The sequence below is a fragment of the Homarus americanus genome, unplaced genomic scaffold (genome assembly GCF_018991925.1).
Source record: "Homarus americanus isolate GMGI-L3 unplaced genomic scaffold, GMGI_Hamer_2.0 scaffold56333, whole genome shotgun sequence".
NCBI lineage: Eukaryota > Metazoa > Arthropoda > Malacostraca > Decapoda > Nephropidae > Homarus > Homarus americanus.
In genome coordinates this window covers 974270-996120 of record NW_024734940.1, presented here as the reverse complement: position 1 = coordinate 996120, position 21851 = coordinate 974270, and the positions used below count along the sequence as shown (strand labels likewise).

The following is a 21851-nucleotide window of genomic DNA, read 5'->3' as shown; positions in this document are numbered from 1 at the left end:
TCCTGTATGGTGCCCGTGTGGTCGTCCCTGCAGCTCTCCGTCGTCGCGTTCTGGCCCGCTTACACGACAGCCATCGTGGAGCAGAGGCCACCAAGCGCCGCGCAAGGCAGGCTGTGTACTGGCCCGGCATTGACGCGGATATCGTCAATACGGTCCGTGCCTGTGAGGCGTGCCAGATCATGCAGCCCAGTCAACAGCAGGAGCCCCTCTTGTGCGACGACGAACCCACCAGGCCCTTCGAGTCCGTGTCGGCTGATGTCTTCAGCACAGCTGGGAAACATTTCCTAGTTGTCGCCGACCGACTCTCTGGCTGGCCTGTGGTGGTAATCTGTGGCTCGGACACGACGTCCGCGGCCACCATTCGCCACTTCCGGCACCTCTTTCGTGAACTGGGCGTCCCCGTACGTCTGCGGACGGGCGGTGGGCCACAGTTCACCAGCTGGGACTTCACAGGATTCCTGGAGCGTTGGGGAGTCCGCCACATAGTGTCAACACCCCACTACCCACAGTCAAACGGCCATGCTGAGGCTGCGGTCAAGACAGTCAAGCACCTCATCCTCAAGGTGGCCCCTTCAGGCAACATAGACTGTGAGGCGTTTGACAAAGGTCTCCTGGAGTTACGTAATACTCCTACCCACATAGGGCGCTCCCCTGCCCAGGTCCTGTATGGTGACCCTCTCTGCTCTTGCGTTCCTACACACACCAAGGCCTTTGCAAAGGAGTGGCAGACCAGAGCCGAGAGCTGCGACCGCCGCGCCGCTACACGTGCCCAGGACGCCAAGGCTCGGTATGACGACCGTGCCCGCCCTCTTCAGCCACTGGAGATTCGTGCCCTTGTCCGCGTCCAGGACCCGACGACGACACGTTGGGACAAGGTGGGCATAGTGATGGGCGTCGGCCGGTCGCGGGACTACAAGGTCAGGATGCCGAGCGGCCGTGTCTGGTGGAGGAACCGCCGCTTCCTCCGACCAGTCCTACCCCCTGCTGCTGGCCCCCTCACCGAGGACGAGTCACCTACACCTCACGAGGATCCGCCCTACAGTGCACCTCGACGCTCGGAGCGACTTAGGACTAAGAAGTCCGCTCAAGACAATGACTATGAGCGTGAGGGGGGAGGGAGATGTAGGTTATGTATCTAAGCTACTGTGCCGAGTAGCAACCTTGTATATAAGCTACTGTGCCGAGTAGCACCTATGTATATAATTACGTGGCAACACTGCACGTGTTATGTGGCAACATTGCCCCGAGGCTGCCATATGGCAAGGCAGTCTCAGTCTGACTGTGTGAGCCGTGCATGGCACATGCTAGTCACCACTTGTAATTCTCTTATCCATAAATAAATGGACTTCAGTGTTACCCGGTGTTTCCCTACCCATCACTGCATTCTTCAGGGAACACTTGTAACCTTCATCTACCATGTCCCACATGCTTAATTAATGTGCCTGGCGACATATGGAAGCTGCTAATGTATCACTTACCACATGTCGCCCGAGAAGTTTGTTGATCCTCCATACAGAGTAAGGAGCGCCACCCTCCTTGTGTACCTTCGTTTATCCAGTAAATAGAACCTACGAAAACTCCACAGGTGTTTGTGTTCGCTCCTGTAGATAGAACTTGATACCCAGAACACATGCACTATCCATGATACAAATATACATGTGTGAACACTAAACTGGAGAAACTGCAAATTCAGGTTCAGCAGTAACTGGAACCCTAGTTTGAAGGGTCTTACATGATAGAATATTATGTACAGTAGTAAACTTGGAAGGTACTGACTAATATTAACAAAACAAAAGTATAACTGCCAAAATTAAGACAAAAGTGGGAATTGTTAAACTTTGTATTGCAAATCCCAGTGAAAAATAAAATGGCAGTTTATCTTCAAGATTAGCAACATGTGACTCTTTCAGATAAGAAATAACTTTTAATTTATCTGATAAAATACCGAGTTCACTTCGGGTCGAATGAGAAACCTGATACAAAGAAGTTAAATCTGAAGTGAGATTGAATTTCAATGCAAAATGATGATCGGTGTTTGTGTGATGTCTGCTAGGTGTACGTGCGTGTGTGTGTGTGTGTGTATCAGTATTGTTCCAGTACGAGTGCTGCCATCTTGTGGTCTGCGTGCGAATCAGTTGTGAATGACATAATCTCATGCTTCATTGTACTATAGTGAATGAGACAGTTTCCATTCCTTATATGTATTGTAGTAGTTGACTTATTTGTTAAATAATATACAGTAGTCATTCTGCATCCTGCCGTCACCTATACAAGTTCCTCAACAAAGCAATTCTTCACGTACGTGTTTACTTACCTCAAAATGAGCGAAGACAAACCAAACATGGCGCAGTGAGTAGGATATGCTGCTAGTTGCCTCACCTACTACCGTGTGTGGCCTACTACAGTACAACATCACAACACAGCATGATGGAGGAACAGTTGAAGCAATTGACAGTGCTCATGGCAAGGTAAATGGAGGAAGCACACAGGAGAAAGGAACGCTTGACCAGTCTTGGAAGGACTGGAAAGCTCCAGGCAAGTGGATGGCAGTGCTGATGTGGGAGGGAGCACTACACCGGTTAGAGGTGATGCAGATGCATCGCACACCCATGTCAAGTTTCCTCACAGTGAGACTCCTGCACCACACCTCTCGTCTTCCGCCTCCCTGAGGGAGTTTGATGCCTGGCGGCATAAGTTCGAGGGATATGTGAAGCTTACGAAGATCCACTACCTACCTCCTGACGAGCAGAGATCGACTTTAGTTGCGTTGCTGGACGACGATTGGACAAGAACCCTGAGGTATAGACTTGCTGAGGCTGATGGGGCGGATCTCAAGACAACGCTCGACGCCATGGAAAACCACTTACGACGCCAGTGTAACATCATTGTTCACAGGAGAGACTTTTATTCCCTACAGGAGGCAGCTCACACAATCAGCGCTGATGTACCAGGGTCTATTAAGCCCACTCTGGTCAAAGATTCGCAATACCAACGAGACCGGCGGTCACAACGTCTCGACTCTGCTAAACTCGAACAGTATTACAGATGTGGGAAGGACCGTCACACGGACATGAAGGCCTGCAAAGTCCTGGATCGGGTATGTTCGCTATGTAATAAGAAGGGGCACTTTGCGTCGGTGTGCAAGTCGGCTACTCGAATACTATCGAAGAAAGTGAATCTGAGACCAACGAACCAGAAGGTGCACCGGCTAATAGCAGACGTATACCTCAATGGTACTCATTTCCGCCCAGTGCCAAAGGTTCGGGTTCGCACACCACATCCTGCTGGGAGTGAAGCGGTCAAGTGGACTTCAGACTCTGGGGCAGAGGCCACTGTGTTGGGGATGGACGTTGCAGGCTCCCTTGGTATACGTCAGGATATGCTACAACCCACCAGTGATATATACCTTTGGGCTGCAGGGCAACATCCACTCACTTGTCTCGGGTCGTTCTCAGCTGGGGGACCAGTGCACTACAACCACGTTTTCCATTGTCAAGGAGATGAAAGGTGCGCTGTTAAGCTGGTTTGACTCCACTGCCCTAGGGATCCTGCCAGATAACTTCCCGGCACAGATTCGACCAGTCAAGTCAAAATCAGGAACTTCAGATGTGGAACGAGGGGGGGCCAGTGTCATCTTACGTCACCCTGGGACAATCTGACTGGGGCCACATCCACCAAACCCCATAGCAGCTGAGGAATCTGAGCAAGCGGCAGTGTTCGGTGCTTCAGAAACTATCAGGGAAATGAGCGGAGGGCCCATGCATATACAGCTCACTGAGGATGCACACACTTTCGCAGTAACTGCGTCCCGCGCAATTCCTTACAGCTGGCGGGAGGAAATAAAGGGAACACTGGACGACCTGCAGGCCAAGGATGTCATTGCCATGGTCGACCATCTTACAGAGTGGTGTCACCCCACAGTTCCAGGGTGAGGTTGTGTGTTGACCTCACTAGGCTTAACCAGTTTGTTCCGTACCTACCTACCCCGTCCGCTCGCCTCACGACGCCATAGCTTCCATGGGTGCTGGAGCAAGCGTGCGGTTATGGGGCTCGTTTCATCAGGGGACGAGTATAATCGCCGAGGAGACCAGGCGCTAGGAGGTGTGCCACGGACTTTGAAAATCGTCGATGACATCCTAGCATACGACTGCTCTTACCGCGAACATCATGCACATGTAATTTCTCTCCTGCAGAGGTGCGACAAGTTTGGAATAACTTTGAATGCCAAGAAGTTCGGCTTTGCTGCATCCAGTGTAGACTACTGCGGCTACTCAATCTCGAGACAAGGACATACAGTGGACTATAAAAAGGTAAGAGTGACATTCAATTTTCCTCTACCCCAGAATATCACAGACCTCGGGTCGTTCATGAGACTCTCCAACAAACTCCGAGGCTCTTCCCCTGCTGTCGCTGCTGCCGCACAACCCCTGAGGGACCTTCTCAAGCCTCGCAATATCTGGTGCTGGACGTCTCAACATGAGTCTTTTGAGGAAGTTAAGCGAGTGTTGGTCTAACCATCTGCCTTAGTGCATCTCGATCCAGCGTTACCCACCATGCTGGAGACTGACGCGTCCAAGATGCATGGCCTGGGGTTCGTCTTGTGGGGGGGAATGGAGGCTCAAGCAATGCGGGTCACGATTTCTCACTGACAGGGAAACAAGGTATGCAGTGGTGGAGCTGGAGTTGGAAGCTATACTGTGGGGCATCCGGAAGTATGGCACCTACCTCACTGGGCTACCACATTTCGACTTGGTTGTGGATCATCATCCCCTGGTGCCTATTCTCAACAGAAAGCTCCACTGTTGGATCGAGAATCTGAGGTTGCCGCAAATGCGTGAGAAGCTCTGTATCTACAGCTTCACAGCCCGTTGGCAAAAGGGTAGGTTTCATTGCATTCTTGTTGCTCTCTCTCGTGCTCCAATCCAGGATCCATCTGCGGAGGACGACATCCTGAGGTCGGAAGATGAGGACCCTCTACACGTTGCCATAGTGTCTGCTCTCAGTGCAGTCTGCGAGGAGGGCAACCGACTGACGCCGTTACAAGAACAGACTCTAATTAATGTGCATGCTGCTGCCGCCCGGGATGCAGAGTACACCGCCCTGCGTGATGTCATCATGAGAGGATTCCCAGAGCACGGCGTTTGCAGCATGCTCGCTGTGGACGAAGGCCTCATTATATATGGTTCACGACTCTTGATTCCTTGCAGCCTTCAACGTGAGACACTGGAGAGGCTGCATGACCGGCACCAGGGAGTGGACAGGACGAAGAGACGTGCTCGGTAAACTGTATACTGGCCAATGATCGACCACGACATAGAAAATGCAATTTCATCCCGTTCCCTGTGCCGACCACTCTTGCCTAGCCATCAGAATGAACCGTTATGGCAAGATGACGATCCCCCAAGTCATGTGTTTGAATCAGTGTCTGCAAATTACTTCCACGTGGCCGGCCGTACCATCCTCGTCTACGTCAACCACTAGCCTGGGTGGCCGTACATATCTTCCTGCCCTAGAACAGCATCTGCAGCCTATTTGGTATGTGTCCTGCGTTCTGTATTTGCAGATACTGGCGTTCCTTGTTGACTCTCCGCCGTTTCCTGGCTCGATGGGGGGTGAAACACCGGATCACGTCCCCATACAACCCACGCGCCAATGGGCATGCAGAGGCGGCTGTTAAGGTCGTGAAGAAGTTAATCTGCACCACTACAAGGAATGGCAGACTGGACAAAGATGACATTGTACGTGGGCTACTGGAATTGAGGAATACCCCGCGTGCTGACGGGAGGTCACCTGCCCAGGTCATATTTGGACATGCGCTACGATCGTCTGTTCCTGCACATCATCGAGCATTCGCGGCGGAGTAGCAACGTGCGGCAAACGAATGTGACAGTGAAGCTGTACATCTGCGTCGACAGGCCAAGGAGCGACACGATGCTTCAGCTCGACCACTCTCCAAACTGCAGCTCGGGTCATATGTGGATGTGCAGGACCAAACATCAGGACGGTGGGAACAGTTGGGTGTCATTGTCGGCATCGGATCCAGTAGCCGCACCCTGTGAAAGAATCGCAGGTTTCTCCGCCCTCATCGTCCTATGATGCCAGTGGGTGTCACTGCTTCCAGACAGCCACCCGCGAAGGCTGAGCGTCACATCATCTGGTGCTGGCCAACACCGTGATACTGCGACAGTGTGTCCTGACAGTCCAGGGTTACTTGCGTCACCACCCATCCCACGCCGCTCTGGATGACAGAGACGGGAGCCACGGCGCTTGACAATACGCTGGGACTCTAAAACGTACAGTGAAGAGGGATCTTCAGATGGCAGAGATTCCTACGTCGCCCCTGACGTCTTGGGGGGGAGGTGTGTGATGTCTGCTAGGTAATAATAATAATAATAATTAATAATTAACGGTTTATTGAAAGAGCTTGGCAGCCAGAAGGCTGAAAATATACAGTTACATATTTGGGGAATGGGTTACGAATTACAAATAATATACAAGTAACATAAGTGACACAAATAAGACATATAATAACTAGATGGGGAAAAGCTCAAACTACAGTTTATTTCAACATAGTGACAGTGTAAGGAGCAGTGTTTACTGGGAGTGAATACACTGATTTATTACAAGTTATTGATAATTTTTACAATGGTTGGGACTGGGCTGTTCTTATAGCGATCAGTTCGTGCACGTATGGGCTGGATGCGGTTGTGGTGTCGAACAGCAATTCTCGGACAAGGGATCTCAGGTGGTAGTAGGAGCCGGTGTCGGGGATGGTGTAGAAGCTTCTTACCAAATTTGCAGATGAGGTCGTGGTGATGGTCAGTGAGAGTCGAAAGGGTCAGTGTGTTGAGCGCTTCTTGATATGTGGAGTAGGAAGGGGAGAATAATCTTGCATGCCCTCTTTTGCACTTTTTCTAGGTGTTTACGTTGTGTGGCATTTAGGGAGAAGACCAGGTGGGGGAGGCATAGGTGAGCTTGGGAAGTATGAATGTTGTGTAAACACTGAGGAGCTCGTGTGCAGGAACTCCGAGGGACTTGAGTCGGCGGAGGAGGTGGAGACGGAAACTGGAGGATTTGACAACTTCACTGACGTGTGGTTTCCAATTTAGTTTGTTGTCTATGGTGACGCCGAGGAGCTTCGTGCACGTACGTGCGTGCGTGTGTGTGTGTGTATGTATGTATCAGTGTTGTACCAGTACAAGTGCTGCCCTCTTGTGGTCTGCGTGTGAACGAGTTGTGAATGAGATAGTCTCATGCTTCATTGTACTAAAGTGAATGAGAGAGTTTCCATTCCTTATATGTATTGTAATAGTTCACCTGTTTGTTAAATAATATACAGTAGTCATTCTAAATCTTGCCGTCACCTGTACAAGTTCCTCAATAAAGCAATTCTTCAAGTACGTGTTTACTTACCAAACATTAGATAAGGTCTTCAACGAATGACAGGATATTTCACAATAATCCGGAGCCTTATAGTAACCTTTCACAACTAATTTACATGCAGTAGGCAGCTACCAAACAGGGAGGTACTACCGCCTGAGAAGATAATGGAAGCATAATGTGTTGTCTAATGGTAGATCCTGCTACCATATGGCATCACAAAAATTGTGACCAGGATGCTAACACCGGTCAACACAATTTTTCTGGCACAAGGTTTTTAAACGGATTTTAAGTAAATTTGGGGTGCAGAATCCAAATATGACTTTGGTTTTTGTCTATCACATCAGGTTTTTGAGATATACCATATTGCACTTTTGCTGGGAAACGTAAACTTTTGGATCAAAATTGACGGTTTAAACATGTATACATAAATTTTTTCAGCATTATAATTTGTATTTTTCTATAACCAAAAATTGTTAATATCAAATTGGAAAGTTAATGCACATATAATATTTAAATGTAACATTGAAGGGTGAAAAAAAACAATTAATGTACGGTAGAAATAGTGCAAGTATTAAGATCAAGTTACAGTTACATAAACTTCCTCTTTTTGGCCGATCTCTTATGTACAGCTTCTGGAATGTCTCTCATCAAACTCCAGCAGTAGTCCGCCATCATGTTCGAGTCCCATCGACCTTGGTAACGTTCTTCCATTACTTTAATGTCTTGATGAAAGCGCTCCCCTTGCTCCTCGCTCACTTCTCCCAGATTTTCTGGAAACTCGTCCAAGTGACTGTGTAAGTAGTGAACCTTGATACTCATTCTGCATCCAAGTGCTTGTAAACTCAAGAGCAGCTCTTCCACAATTTCTTGATAGTTGTCCGCTTTCTTGTTCCCTAAGAAGTTCCGCACCACATTAGAGAAAGCATTCCAAGTTCTTGCCTGTGCCTCAGTCATTGTTGCAAGGAAGTGTGGATCTCTGAGTAGTGTTCTTATTTGAGGTCCATCAAAAATCCATGCCTTTTTCTTCTCGTCGCTAAGACTTGGAAAGGTTGAGCATATACTGTATATCTGAAACACTCTCCACTATGATCAAGAGCCTTGACGAATTGCTTCATGATACCAAGTTTTATGTGCAGAGGAGGAAGGACAATTTTTTCCTGTCAACCAGAGGATCGTTAATGATATTCTTGTCACCAGGCGTCAAACTATGTCTTGGTGGCCAATTCTTTTTCACCCAATGGTCTGCTGTAGCCCTGCTGTCCCAGTAACACAGAAAACAGGGGTATTTTGTGTACCCTCCTTGCTGGCCCAATAGAAAGTTTACCATTTTCAAGTCCACACAAATTAACCATTCATGAGCATGGTATTGCAACCTCTCTAGAACAGTCTTAATGTTTTCATACTCTTCTTTAATTTGTACAGAATGTCCGATTGGAATTGAACCATACTTGTTTCCGTTATGAAGAAGAACACATTTCAAGCTCCTTTTAGAACTGTCAATAAAAAGTCTCCAATCCTTACTATCATATGCTGGTAGTCCCATGGAGAGAAGAAGTCCTTCTACATCATTACAAAAAACAAGCTGGTCATATGAATGAAAGTACTTCCGCAGTTGCTCTTCTCTGTTGCGATAAAAGGAGACACTCGTGCCAGGTTTTAAGAGTCGTTTCTCTTGAAGCCTGGAAGCTAACAATTCAGCAGACTGTTTTGGCAAATTTAGATCTCTAACCAGATCATTCAATTCTGACTGAGTAAACAACGTTGGCTTTTCACAATCTTCACCAGATGGCTTGAAAAGATCAGTCTCTTCATCTTCATCAGTAGAAACAGGTGAATTCCGGTCTATATCCTCAATCTCTGGTAGCTCAGTAATTTCTGGCACGTTACGTGATGGAGCAAATCTGAGATCAGATTTGGATTCAGCACCTTAAAGTTAGTAAAAAACGGTTAAAAGGTTTCATGCCAGAAAAAAAAAATGTTTTTGTAGACCAGTGTCTGTCTTTCTGCCTGACTATTGTTCTTTTTCTTCCATTTTCGTATTTCTTTATTATTATTATTATTATTATTATTATTATTATTATTATTATTATTATTATTATTATTATTATTATTATTATTATTATTATTATTATTATTATTATTATTATTATTATTATTATTATCATTAGTGTAGTTATTATTATTATATTAGAATTTTATTATATTTTTCATTATAAATTTTATTACTATGAATTATTATTATGATTATTATTATTAAATTTTCGCCCCCCCCCCGGCCCCTATGTGGGTCGGTGACCTGTGCCCGGGTGGGCTAATACCCGTAAAAAAAAAAAAAGTATTTACCACCATTCTAGCACAGTAAAATAACGTTAGTTTCTTTTGGGAAGAAAAATGCTGCACGTTATGTAGGTGTGCATGAAACAGTTTTTTTTGTTTTTTGCAATTGGTGTATACTGACATCGTTTTAGCACTGTGCGAACGTTAATTTGAAAGATCGCCAATTCACATATTCCTTCAGCAGCAGGAATAAACGCGAAGATATAGGCTGGGCAAACGTGTAAATGTATACATGGCGATTTACACTGTGATAGAACCCTCGGATCATCTACTGCCAATAAAGAGTAATCTTCATCTAATAGCAAAACTTCGGTTGGCTTATCTAGCGTAAACAGTATGTCATTGGAATACAAATGGAAAGGTTCTAAATACCATGCATTAAATTTGCCTTGCGCTAGCATAGGTATGTGGATGAGAATAGCATCGTGCGTGAGCGTTGACTCGGACAGATGGTAATAATATTCGACCTCACGTTCTGTAAAAATAGGAGTTAACTGATTATTGGTCGTGGCTATTTGTAAAGCTTCTAGAAGAATATGCACAGGCACAAGCTGTGCATCCACACACCCTAACCTTGCATCTACAATACATGAGATTAGCTTGTTTTTACCATTAAATTTAGCAGGAGCTGAAGTTTCTGCAGCATGCAAATACTCAGAAAAGGAAAGGAGCCACTCCAATGTAGGCAGAGAATTCATTCAATTATAAACAACCCTAGATAAATGGTTACACTCGGAAATAATCTCATTATCTTTTGATTCCAGAGCATAAATTGCATGAAAAGTTTGCGTTATAACACGATTTTGTTTAAGAACGTCTCGGTCGACAATGTTCATACGGTCTCCAAATTTAGCTACTTCTTCGGCAGTCGCAGTGCCAAACAGAGTGCTTTGTAAAAGACCAACAAAATTTAACAATCCTTGCTTTCTTCACGTTTGAGAAAGCACTTTCTTTTGCAAGATCATCCTGAGATGCTGGAATAGAACGTCCAGCTTCGACAATGGTCTTGTGAAGAGTTTTGAGACGAAGTAGCTGAAGATTAATAGTTTGTGATACCATTAGCGAACTGTTAGGATTCTTACTTAGCTCATCAAGGATGGTCATATCTGTCTGCAGTTGGGTATCAATAGATTCCATCTGGCGTGGAAGCTTGAGAAGTCCGTGCAACTCATTCTTTATGTTCACAACCTCATCAACAAAAAGAACTCGTCTGTCATGGGTTGCGCTGGGCCTCCTGCACAACCCATCCCAAATGTTTGTTTAGGTAGAGATAAGGTACCCGGCCAGCCGATAGGGGTCATCTCACGCCTCAAAACCACATTTTAGAGTGGGCTTTAGACCATGGTTGAGAGAAGACCTCCTGCTCCGCGGACTTACAGTCCTACCAGTGCTACGAGTCTGTGTGTGCAAAATCCCGAGATTGTTGTTAAGTCCAGCGAAAGTTAACGCATCCTGTAAAGGAAGTGATCACTGGTGAGGGCCTGTTTGCTACAAGAGCACTCCAGGCCGGCCTAATAGATCTAACGATTAATTCTCCAGGTTGACAAGCTCTCCCTTATAACTTACGGTACTGTGGCGCGAATGTGAGTGACTGACCTATCCATGCAAATTATAAGTCCAGTGTATGGAATTGTGCCAAATAAACGTAAGTGCAATTATCTTCCCGTATCTGTGATCCCTCTATTATTATTATTATTATCAAAGGTAATGACTGATTGGTCATGACAAAGTATAACCAATAACTTAGATGGATTTTGGAAGTTAATGGAATTCATTAAATCATCATTTATCAAGTACACAACGCATAGAATGCCGGAAGCAGAGTGAAATTCTACGTAGTGATACACCATAATCTCCTGGGTGAGTAATCAGTGTGAAGGTATCTGAGTTCTACGGTAAGAAAACCACTTTCTTGCATTTAAAACCTAACATAGTCCCAAAGGTGCAACACGAGCACCTGGCTTGAGAACTTCCTTGATGTACCAATCAACATGGTGGTGACACAAAGGAGTAAGAGCATTAATACGATGATCCAAGCCAATCTGTAAAAAATATTGTTGCATCTTAATACTGTTTCGCAGAACGTACTTTTAAACGATAATCATTACTCACAGGTAGTAGGTAGTAGGCAGTAGGCAGCTACCAAACAGGGAGGTACTACTGCCTGGGACGATATTGGAAGCATAATGTGTTGTCTTATGGTAGACCCTGCTGCCATATGGCATAACGAAAATTGTGACCAAGTCCCAGGTTGCTGATCTGACTTTCTGCTTCATTTACACACAATTGCAGGGTCTCAATTGTTTCTCTTACCATTGACAACACAACATACATATATCGTTTCTCACTTTTGATCTTTCTTCATTTTTGTATTTATAGTTCTTTATAATTAAAATTATTATTATTATTTCAGTTACTGTATTATTATCATCATTATTTTATTATTTTATTTTTGTTTGTTTTATCATAAATTTTATTTATTATGAATTATTATGACTATTATTTATTATTATTATTATTATTATTATTATTATTATTATTATTATTATTATTATTATTATTATTATTATTATTATTACTATTATTATTATTATTACTATTATTACTATTATTACTATTATTATTATTATTATTATTATTATTATTATTATTATTATTATTATTATTATTATTATTATTATTATTATTATTATTATTATTATTATTATTATTATTATTATTATTATTATTGTAATGAGACAAGTCTCACAAGAAGAAGATTACATATAGGTAGAATATTGATAGTATAAGAGTATAAAAGAGAGAAAGACTTTGGTAGCGTGGCCGTGATAGTTATTTGATGAATTTACACTTATCGTATCTTATACGTCAATACACATCTATTACGTCTTAAGGGCGACTTCTCAAACACCGCTTCGTTACAACTCTTTATTAATTACGAACATGACATGGACACATTAATAACACCTTCTATTGAAGTTACTAGGACATTATGTTTACGTTACTAGGACATCATATTACGTTACTAGACACTGATTCTCGGACACGAACATGAAATGAATACACTTCCCACGTAAGTAACTCATCCCATGGAAAGCTCTGACAAAAACTCACGTGACCTAGGGGAGGCCTAGCAGGTGGTCCTGGGTTGTCTCTATGGGAGACTGCTTAGCTGGGCGCCGGAGGGAAGTCTCGGTCCTCTCTGACTCCTCTCGAGCGGGCCTGGTGGTGTAGTAGCTGGCCCTTCCTCCTTACAAGACACACTCTCTCTCTCTCTCTCTCTGGGCAGAGGGAGGACTAGGACGTCCTATATATTGGGAGGCGAGCCGTCAGGTTGAGCTGATCGGGGGGGGGCGGCGAAGGGTCTCCTTACATTTGCCCTCGCTAATGTAGGGTCAGGTCTGGACTTTTTCAGAGACTATAAGTTGTATATGCTGGAGAAATCTTCAGATGGGGCTGTGTGACATGAGAGGGCTCGAGGGTTACATTTGACCTGGCTAATGTGAGGTCAGGTCTGGACTTCTTCTGCGGTGTAGGTTATTGTGTATATTGGGAGAGAGTCGGCCGGTGCCTTCTTACATGTTTGTTGGGGCCGTGTGACATGGGAAGGGGAGCTAGTTGATTTGTAACACCCTTGAGCAGCCGCGAGGGATACCCTTACACTAGACCCCCCTAATGTCGGGTCAAGTCTGGACTGTTTCTGAGATGTAAGCTGTGGTCTGACAACCCATCACTACATTATTATTATTATTATTATTATTACATTTTCGCCCCCCAGGCCCCGATGTGGGTCAGTGACCTGTGTCCAGGTGGGCTAATCCCCGTAAAAAAAAAAAACAAAAAAAAAAACACTCTGTGTACTTGATGCGCTTACTGTTTGACCTGTGTCTGAGACATCATTAACATTCTTGGGTAGTAATTCAGGATGGACCATATTAAGTCTGTCCACGTGTACTACATCTGATGTTTCAGTATTTGGTTTCAAAATGTAAAATTTTTACCCGCTTCTTCGGCAATAATGGGGCGAAAGTTTGGAGATTTTGAATGTGCTCTAACCTCCTGATCTAGCATAACCTGTACCATGTCCTGAACTACAGCGCACTGGCTAAGTGGTAGTCTGTAAGCTGGTATGTAAATTGGGTATGTTCCAGGTTTTAACAATATGTGATGTTAGGTTAAATTTGTGCGACCTAAATGTTCCCCTGGTAAAGCTACAATGTTTCTGTAGGCGGCAAACAACTGTAGGAGTCGAGTCTTGCCTTGGAGATGATCAATCACCTGAACATGTGGTAACATTTGATCTATCCTCTCCTGTCTGGTTTGCTTAATTGTAGATGAAACACTACCAATTGGAAACTGTGTAGGCTGTAAAGCAACATGGTTCTCATAAACCAGAAAATCACACAAATAACACTCCTCTTTCAATTTCTTTGGGCGCCTGTTCTGTTGAGAACTAGGACATCTGTTAAACCACCAGGACGAATTGTACTCAATGCAGATTCACATGATAGACCGTTAACTCTGCACGTTTCCGTAAGAAAGACTACTTTAGTCCCCGTGTACCAATGAGTTAAGCGAACAGTCGCTCTGGTGATTTCTTCATTCCAAATATGGAGAGTTCCCGTTAAAACTTTACGATGTGCACAAAACCATGATATTCAAGGTAAAATAACATAACCATAGGCACATAACCATGATAAGAAGAACATAACCATAAACACATAACCAAATAAGCACTGAACTATGATATTTTTTATATATCAGAATATGAAATAGGTTTATATCTGTTTGGATGCATCAAACACAATAAATAATGGTTATCTTTCCTGGAAAACGAGAATTAGACATGTTCAGAATGTCCAATGCAGCTGTTCCGGTATTAGATCGAAGGGTCAGCGTCGTCGCCGTCCTCCTTCTCACTAGATGTTATTGACTAATGTTGTCGTAGACATCCTCATGAGCCCCACACATGACAGCTCCGAGCAGTTGAGATGTTCTGACCTGCACGAACAGTTGGACCTGCAGCTGGTCTTCTTCTTACAGTCACACTTTACTAGATGGGTGGCGGTGGCTGGAGTGAGGGGGTCTTTTGTTGTGAGCGTTATCCCTTCATCTCTCTCAGTCTTCCACCCATATTCTGTTGGTGATGGGAGATGTGGCGCAGGAACAATTTCCCGATGCCACACCATGGCTTGGAAATATGAACGAACAATGGCTTCACGCAATGCTCCTAGGGTTGGTGGCAACTTCTGACCTTCTACTTGTTTCTTGGTGAAGAGTCTCCATCTGAGTTGGTCAACATCGACCACAGTGGTACCAGGCTCGTATAGCTGGCATGCAAAAGCCTCGACGGCTCTCTCTGCGATAGTGGAGGTTCCCAAGACATTAAATGTAGACGATGCATCAAGGGGATACCTGCTGTGCGCCTGCCAACAGGTGAGCTTCCCCTTACCAACAATTCTCAAGTCTGATCAGCTCCAGAGAAGGCATGGAAATCTTGTGCGTGGACTACAGATATCAGTGAGATTTTCCACTTCAACTTTCTCATCCCTGTGACGAAATATGTCTGCTGGAATAGCCCAGGGTAACGTCGGATGGCAAGAATCAGCACGTCAGTGTCAGGTGACTGAATGTAGAACTGCGTTGCACTTCTTTGAGAAGCGTCCTAACTACGCCAGATAATTCTTATGTCAGCTTCCTCTTGGGAACTACGTAAATGTTACATACCCATGCAGATCGAAAAGACATCCTGCCTTAAAGTGACAATGAAGAACTTGGGCTTCCCCTCAAAATGGCAGAGAGCTTTCTTCGCGATGTAGACGGTCAGCTCAACATTAGTTTTGGTACTGGAGAGAAACTACAGTACTTGGCTGACCTCTTACCCACTGGTGTGGTGTTTGCAACATGATAAGCTGCAGGCGGCTGCCTTCAGCGATAGAGGAGGTCATAGCAGTCTATCACCAAATGGACCTCATCATAGTCTTCAGAATTGCAGTCCAGTTGGGAGATGAAGTGGTCAGCCCACTGGGCACAAGTTATCACCCATGGTGGCTTCAGCATCCCTTACACAACAGAAGTCACCTTGGGTGGTGGTGTGGAACAATGTGACTTGGGATTTCATGTGACTGATCACCGTCTTCGGCTGTCTTCTCGTACGGCAGCTGCTCAAGGATTGCCAGGAGCCTGCTCAAGTCTGAGCAAGGCAGGAGTTCTTTACTCATTCTTAAAGGTACGAAGGTAAGGGAGCAGGTAAAAAATTTTTGCTGATGTATTCTGTGGAATTACTAGTAGGCTGTTACTACATCAAGTTCAATTTCGTAACAGGATGGACAGTCCGATTAACAGACACATACTACAGGTACTTGCATAGCTACATGCATAAATGTTCCACAAACACACTTAGTCTGTGTCTCCTTCAGTGTTCAATATGACCCTGTGGTCATTGTAGCAAAACAACAGCAGGCAGTGTACACATTATTTTAATATCTGCATTCTGTGAGGGCAGGCTTCTAAAAAGAAGACAACCATTGGTCAATAAGAATTTGAAACGATATTGCAATTGTTAGTACAAGCATTTTCAACTCCTTACTCCTCGGCATAAATAGCGGTTTACCAGTATTTTAGATGGTATCAACTTTCTGATTGAAAACGCAAGTCAAGGTCACTAAACTTTAACAGGAAAAAATGGCAACGCGCTTTTTCTACTCCATAGAAATCCTAACACCACATTTATTATGGTCGCCAAAAGTTAACACGCCAAACCAACGGGCACCTCAATTTGCTACTTTGCCCCCCCCTCTCCCCACTAACTTGAAAAAGAGGCACTGACCACAAATACGAACAGGGGACAGATATTCAAAATTATTTACATTATTTTATACCTCAGTTGACTCTGTAAGTCGATCCCCAAGGTTGTAACGCCCGTATTATTAAACAACATCTTCCCTCTCTGACGAAGAGTGTCCTTAAAGGGATTGTTCTTTCAAGCGGTATTTTTAATTGATCGAACCTCTTTTCCTTTAGTGTGGGACCAAGTAGGGTAGGTCTGGTAATACTGTCCACTTCGCTGATGCATTATGGGTCGTCTTTTTGCTGATGCATTGTGGGTCGTATTTTCGCTGATGCGTTATGGGTCGTCTTACTCTTGTGAGTTTGTTTACCTTCGTTGGTGCTAAAATTAAGAGTACAGCACTCTCATCATGGTCATTTTTTCATCCCAATCTTCAAGGGCAAGTCCTATAGCGCAGAGAGAAAGTGATTTATTATTTCATTTGAATGGGGAGGAAAAGATTTTACAAAATAAAAATACTTGTGGAAAGCCTGTTAGTTACAAACACAGGGGAATATAAATTTTCTGAAGTTTCCAATGTCATTTTCAAATATAACTAATGTATAGTAATGCATAACATAATAGGAAATGGCTTTTAAGTGCTGATATGCCCTTATTATATTGTCATGGGTTAAAAATTGTGGTTTTCAGATAAATATAATTTTTAAACGCCGCAATTTCAATATATTTTATAGTGAGTCGGTCCTATTTATGGCAAATGTTTAAAAAAAATATTTTTAAGTTAAAGTTAAGTTAACCTAACCTAACCTAGCATAACTTATCACATGCCGTGAGCGAACTTATTATTACTAGGACGGGGGAAGCTGCTGTGAATTCCTCTATAATAACCAAAATACTGTATCATATATGCTTAAGTCATATTATCATTAGATAATTAAACTCCATATCCCAGTGAACTTCTTTAATTATGCACCTAATTCAGCCAAATGGAAGTTTACCAAAACGAAATACTGTATTTGGTGATGAAAAATTAGAACCTGCAGTATTTCACATCATATCATGATCCACTGTATCATAGGTAAAATTACCATCCTTGTAACAATGCCCTCCCAGTGAAATTTGCCTTTATCCATTTTAATATTTCTAGGCAAGAACGTCACTAGTTTATATTTTCCAGAGAGAAACTCACTTTTAAAACTGTTAAAAAGTTTTATAAATTACTTTAGATGTGCTTACCTGATTAGTACCAGCGTTAGTCAGATGAGATGACTCCAGCAGCAATGACAGGAAGCACACCTTTTGCAAATGTCATAATATGACAGGAAACAGCCTTTGCAATCTCATAATATAGGCCTTAAATCAATAATGTAAAAAAAAATAGATTTAAGAAATTCCCAATACGTGCTCATTTGTACATTAATCGTATTGACTATAAATATTCAATAAAACTAACAAAACAAATTTTAGTTTTATTAGTTAGTTTTCCCGCCACCACTCTCCATCGTGCGCTGCAGTAAAAGGTCCTTTACATGTAAAAATACAGTTTTCGACACGAGGACCCTCTTCAAGGGAAGATGTTGTTTAATAATACGGGCGTAAGTCCTCTCTGTAGCAACACTAAAAACAAAATATCCGCCATCTTGTGACGTTACATTGCATCTGAAAGCCTTAACTTACAGGACTGTCGGAGCTCTTGTAACGAAACAAACCCCGACAGTTGTTTTGCCATCACATAATCCTGACTGATTTTTTTCACTTTAAAAAAACGCAGCTCGTGTTGTATCACTTGCATTCATTTACCAGATTACTGTATATCAAGTACACTACTATATGCTATAAATAAGTGTATATATTTATGATATAAATGTAAAACAAAGAGTAAAACATATTAATAAAAAGTTGATAACTGATAACATTCTAATGATACAAAATATCATATAATAACTACTGAGATAAATCAGATGCCACTAAGAGGATTCAGGCTCTCACTTGGCTCAACCATGTCAATATTGTTGTTATTGTTCTCTTTGTATTTTCACAGCTAAAAACACTGATTCAATATCAATCAATGTTTCACAGGCATTCTGTACCGTTGTCAGGTCACTAAATGATAAATGAAGATGCTCACGTAAACAAGAACTCACGTACACACAGGTGTAATAACATTAGCCCAAGAAACGCGTATAAGCACATTTTAATACGTAAATATATACAAAATGTACGTATATTCAAGCATATGTTCATATATAGCATACATATATGAATATATGATAGCTGTCCCTTAATTTATAAACACGTGGAACTTGAGGCCTCCGACAAACTCACAGTAACACCGCTAGTTGTCACTGACCTACAACAAAAGCCACATCCGGCAGATGGTCTGGTGTTCTGGTTTTCATCGTTGTGCCGTAAACCCAGAAAAAAAGACGTAAAAGGGTCACCCATACGGCCGTTATACCTTTTTATATTTCCGCCAACCTATACTGAAAACTATTTCACAAGCTTCCAGTAAAACCCCATTAAGATAGAACATGAATATAAGGAATATCTTTTTCCCTTTTTTCTCTTATCTAGAGCGATGCCTAATGTAAATATAAGATTTTTCGTATCAGTATTCTAAATTATTTGAATATATCACAAGCAAGTGTAGCAAAACGTATAACACGTACTAACTATATATAATTTCTTTAAAATCCCACGATAATCATTAACTGTGCAGTGTTGCTTATATTTGTAGATATCGCAAAATTTGTCCCCCCAAACTTATGCCACATTTCATAATAGATCTCACCTACTGAATATACGTACTACGGCCACTCACTCTATGTACTATGGGAATATCTATGAATACCGTGTGACATCACAGATTCGTGTATAACTAACTCCAGAATCACAGAGCTGAGCTAGAACGTTTCACCCCAGTGGGTGAATACTTTCAAACTTAAAGAACGTTGTTTAATGGATTTTGTAATATATTAGTGCAGTTTAACAACTAAGGTGATTTTAAGTGTGTAGTTTACTATAGTATATAAACTAGTCATCAATAATTTAAAGTAAAACATTATTTCACTTTGCAATACTACGTGTTTATTATGACATTGTCTTCTGTTTATCAATAGTAAATGTATTACTGACATGTATAGTTGCCGAAGAAATTTCGTGAACACTTTTAGTCACTATTTGGCTTCTTCTACTTATGGTCCATGTTTCTGATTTCTTTTTACTCTGGATGGTAAATAACATGTAGGCCTATCCATAAAAACAATTTTGAATGTACAACAACTGTATATGATGGTACGCATATATATATATATATATATATATATATATATATATATATATATATATATATATATATATATATATATATATATATATATATATATATATATATATATATATATATATATATATATATATATATATATATATATATATATATATATATATATATATATATATATATATATATATATATATATATATATATATATATATGTGTGTGTGTGTGTGTGTGTGTGTGTGTGTGTGTGTGTGTGTGTTTGTTTTTTTGTGGTCCAGTTACGAGAACAACAAGCTGTCAGTGACAGGTTGAGGAGTGGGCGGTCATGGCTGGCGCTGGCAGATAATTTATCATTCTCTAGGTGGCGCGTAGCAGCTGCTTCCTGGATTATGGTAACACCTTTATTACTCCTGTCGTTTGGAGGTCTAATTAGAGGACAATTGCAGGAACCACAAACCTTAAAACTTAAGCTTCTAATGAACATATATTATTTATCTACGACATAATAATACAGTTAGACTTTTGCTGCGCACCTCCTATACACTGGAGACAAGTTTTATGTTCGCGATCCCCGGTGTAAAAAAAAAAAAAAATGCCAGCGAAGGGAAAAATACCGTCATATTTATGTCAATTATTATACTACTGTAGCGATGGCAATATGTAAATTCAAGATGTTTCTCCTCAAAAGTCACAACAAAGTAACGAAGAACAGTACAACCGCTCGGAAAGCTGATACGTAGTGAACTGATTAATAAAAAAGATAAAACAAGACATGACCACTTTATTTTGAAAATAATTCATTACGTTTTTTTTATTTATTCATCTACTTTTTAATTTATTTATTGTTAAATAATCACAATAGCACAGTGAAAAACAAGTAAATATGTTTAACAATGAACAACTTTTATATTCGCTCTATGGTAGACCCTACTACCATTTGGCATCACAAAACTTGTGACCAAGTCCCAGGTTCCTGATCAGATTTTCTGCCGGATTTACACACAATTGCAGGGTCTTAATTGATTCTTTTACTTTGACAACACAACATACATACATCGTTTCTCACTACTGTATTTTTTTATTTTTTTATTGTCCTTTATTAATATTATCACTATTATATTATATTTTTATTAATTACTGTTTATTATTATTATTATTATTATTATTATTATTATTATTATTATTATTATTATTATTATTATTATTATTATTATTATTATTACTTTCGCCCCCAGGACCTGATTTGGGTTATTGACCTTTGCCCTGGTGGTCTAATCCCCATCTAAAAAAAAAAATGGAAACCGCAAGTCTTGGTGTACAGGCAGAGTTGTTAAAATCTTTCGTCCGTTGTGTTACACTGTCTCACACAAAATCGTAATGTAACTTTTCGGAGAAAATTTAACAGCCTCGGTCATAAACTCTATAAAGCAATTTTAAATCGAAAAAAAATAGATCTCATGATAAAGAATCTGGTGAAGATTAGGAATCTCCGCATATTTCACCTAATGTACATACACTCTTATGAAACATTCTTAAAATTTAATGAAAAAACAAGTAAAAATAGAACTAATCACTCAAACACGAGAACGTACACCAGAAAAGTAAAATACAACTAATAAGTCTGACTTTTAAAACAAATCCCAATATTGTCTCCTTGGATCTCTGGTGTAGGACTGGGTAGAGTGAGCGAGACACAACCCTTACCTTTACTGCGTGCGTGTGTGTCGGCTCTGGGACTGACTGAGTGAGACGTGTGCCACCACACCTCACCTCACTACGCCTCCCCACAACACCTTCCCATTTTACATCCCCACCATACATCCGCATCTCACCTCCCCACCAAACCTCAGCATTTCATCTCCTCACCATTCCTCAATCTCACATCCCCATCACCCCTCCCCACCACACCACCCCATCACACCTCATCACGACATCCCCATCTCACCTGCTCACCATACCCAATCTCGCTTCCCCACCACACCTCACCATCTCGCATTACCCGCCACTCCTCCCTACCATACCTCCTCACCACACCTTCCCGCCAAACCTCACCATATC

The 21851-nt window shown here is 42.1% G+C and overlaps 1 protein-coding gene across 1 annotated transcript in view; it reads right to left on the bottom strand.

Moving 5' to 3' along the window:
• Positions 1–21574, bottom strand: part of LOC121870547 — a 103766-nt gene extending 82192 nt beyond the window's left edge. Inside the window, exon 1 of the mRNA XM_042372378.1 lies at positions 21498–21574. The gene's annotated coding sequence lies outside the window, so the exon portion shown is untranslated. The remainder of the gene's footprint in view (positions 1–21497) is intronic.
• Between the last annotated feature and the right edge of the window lie 277 nt (positions 21575–21851).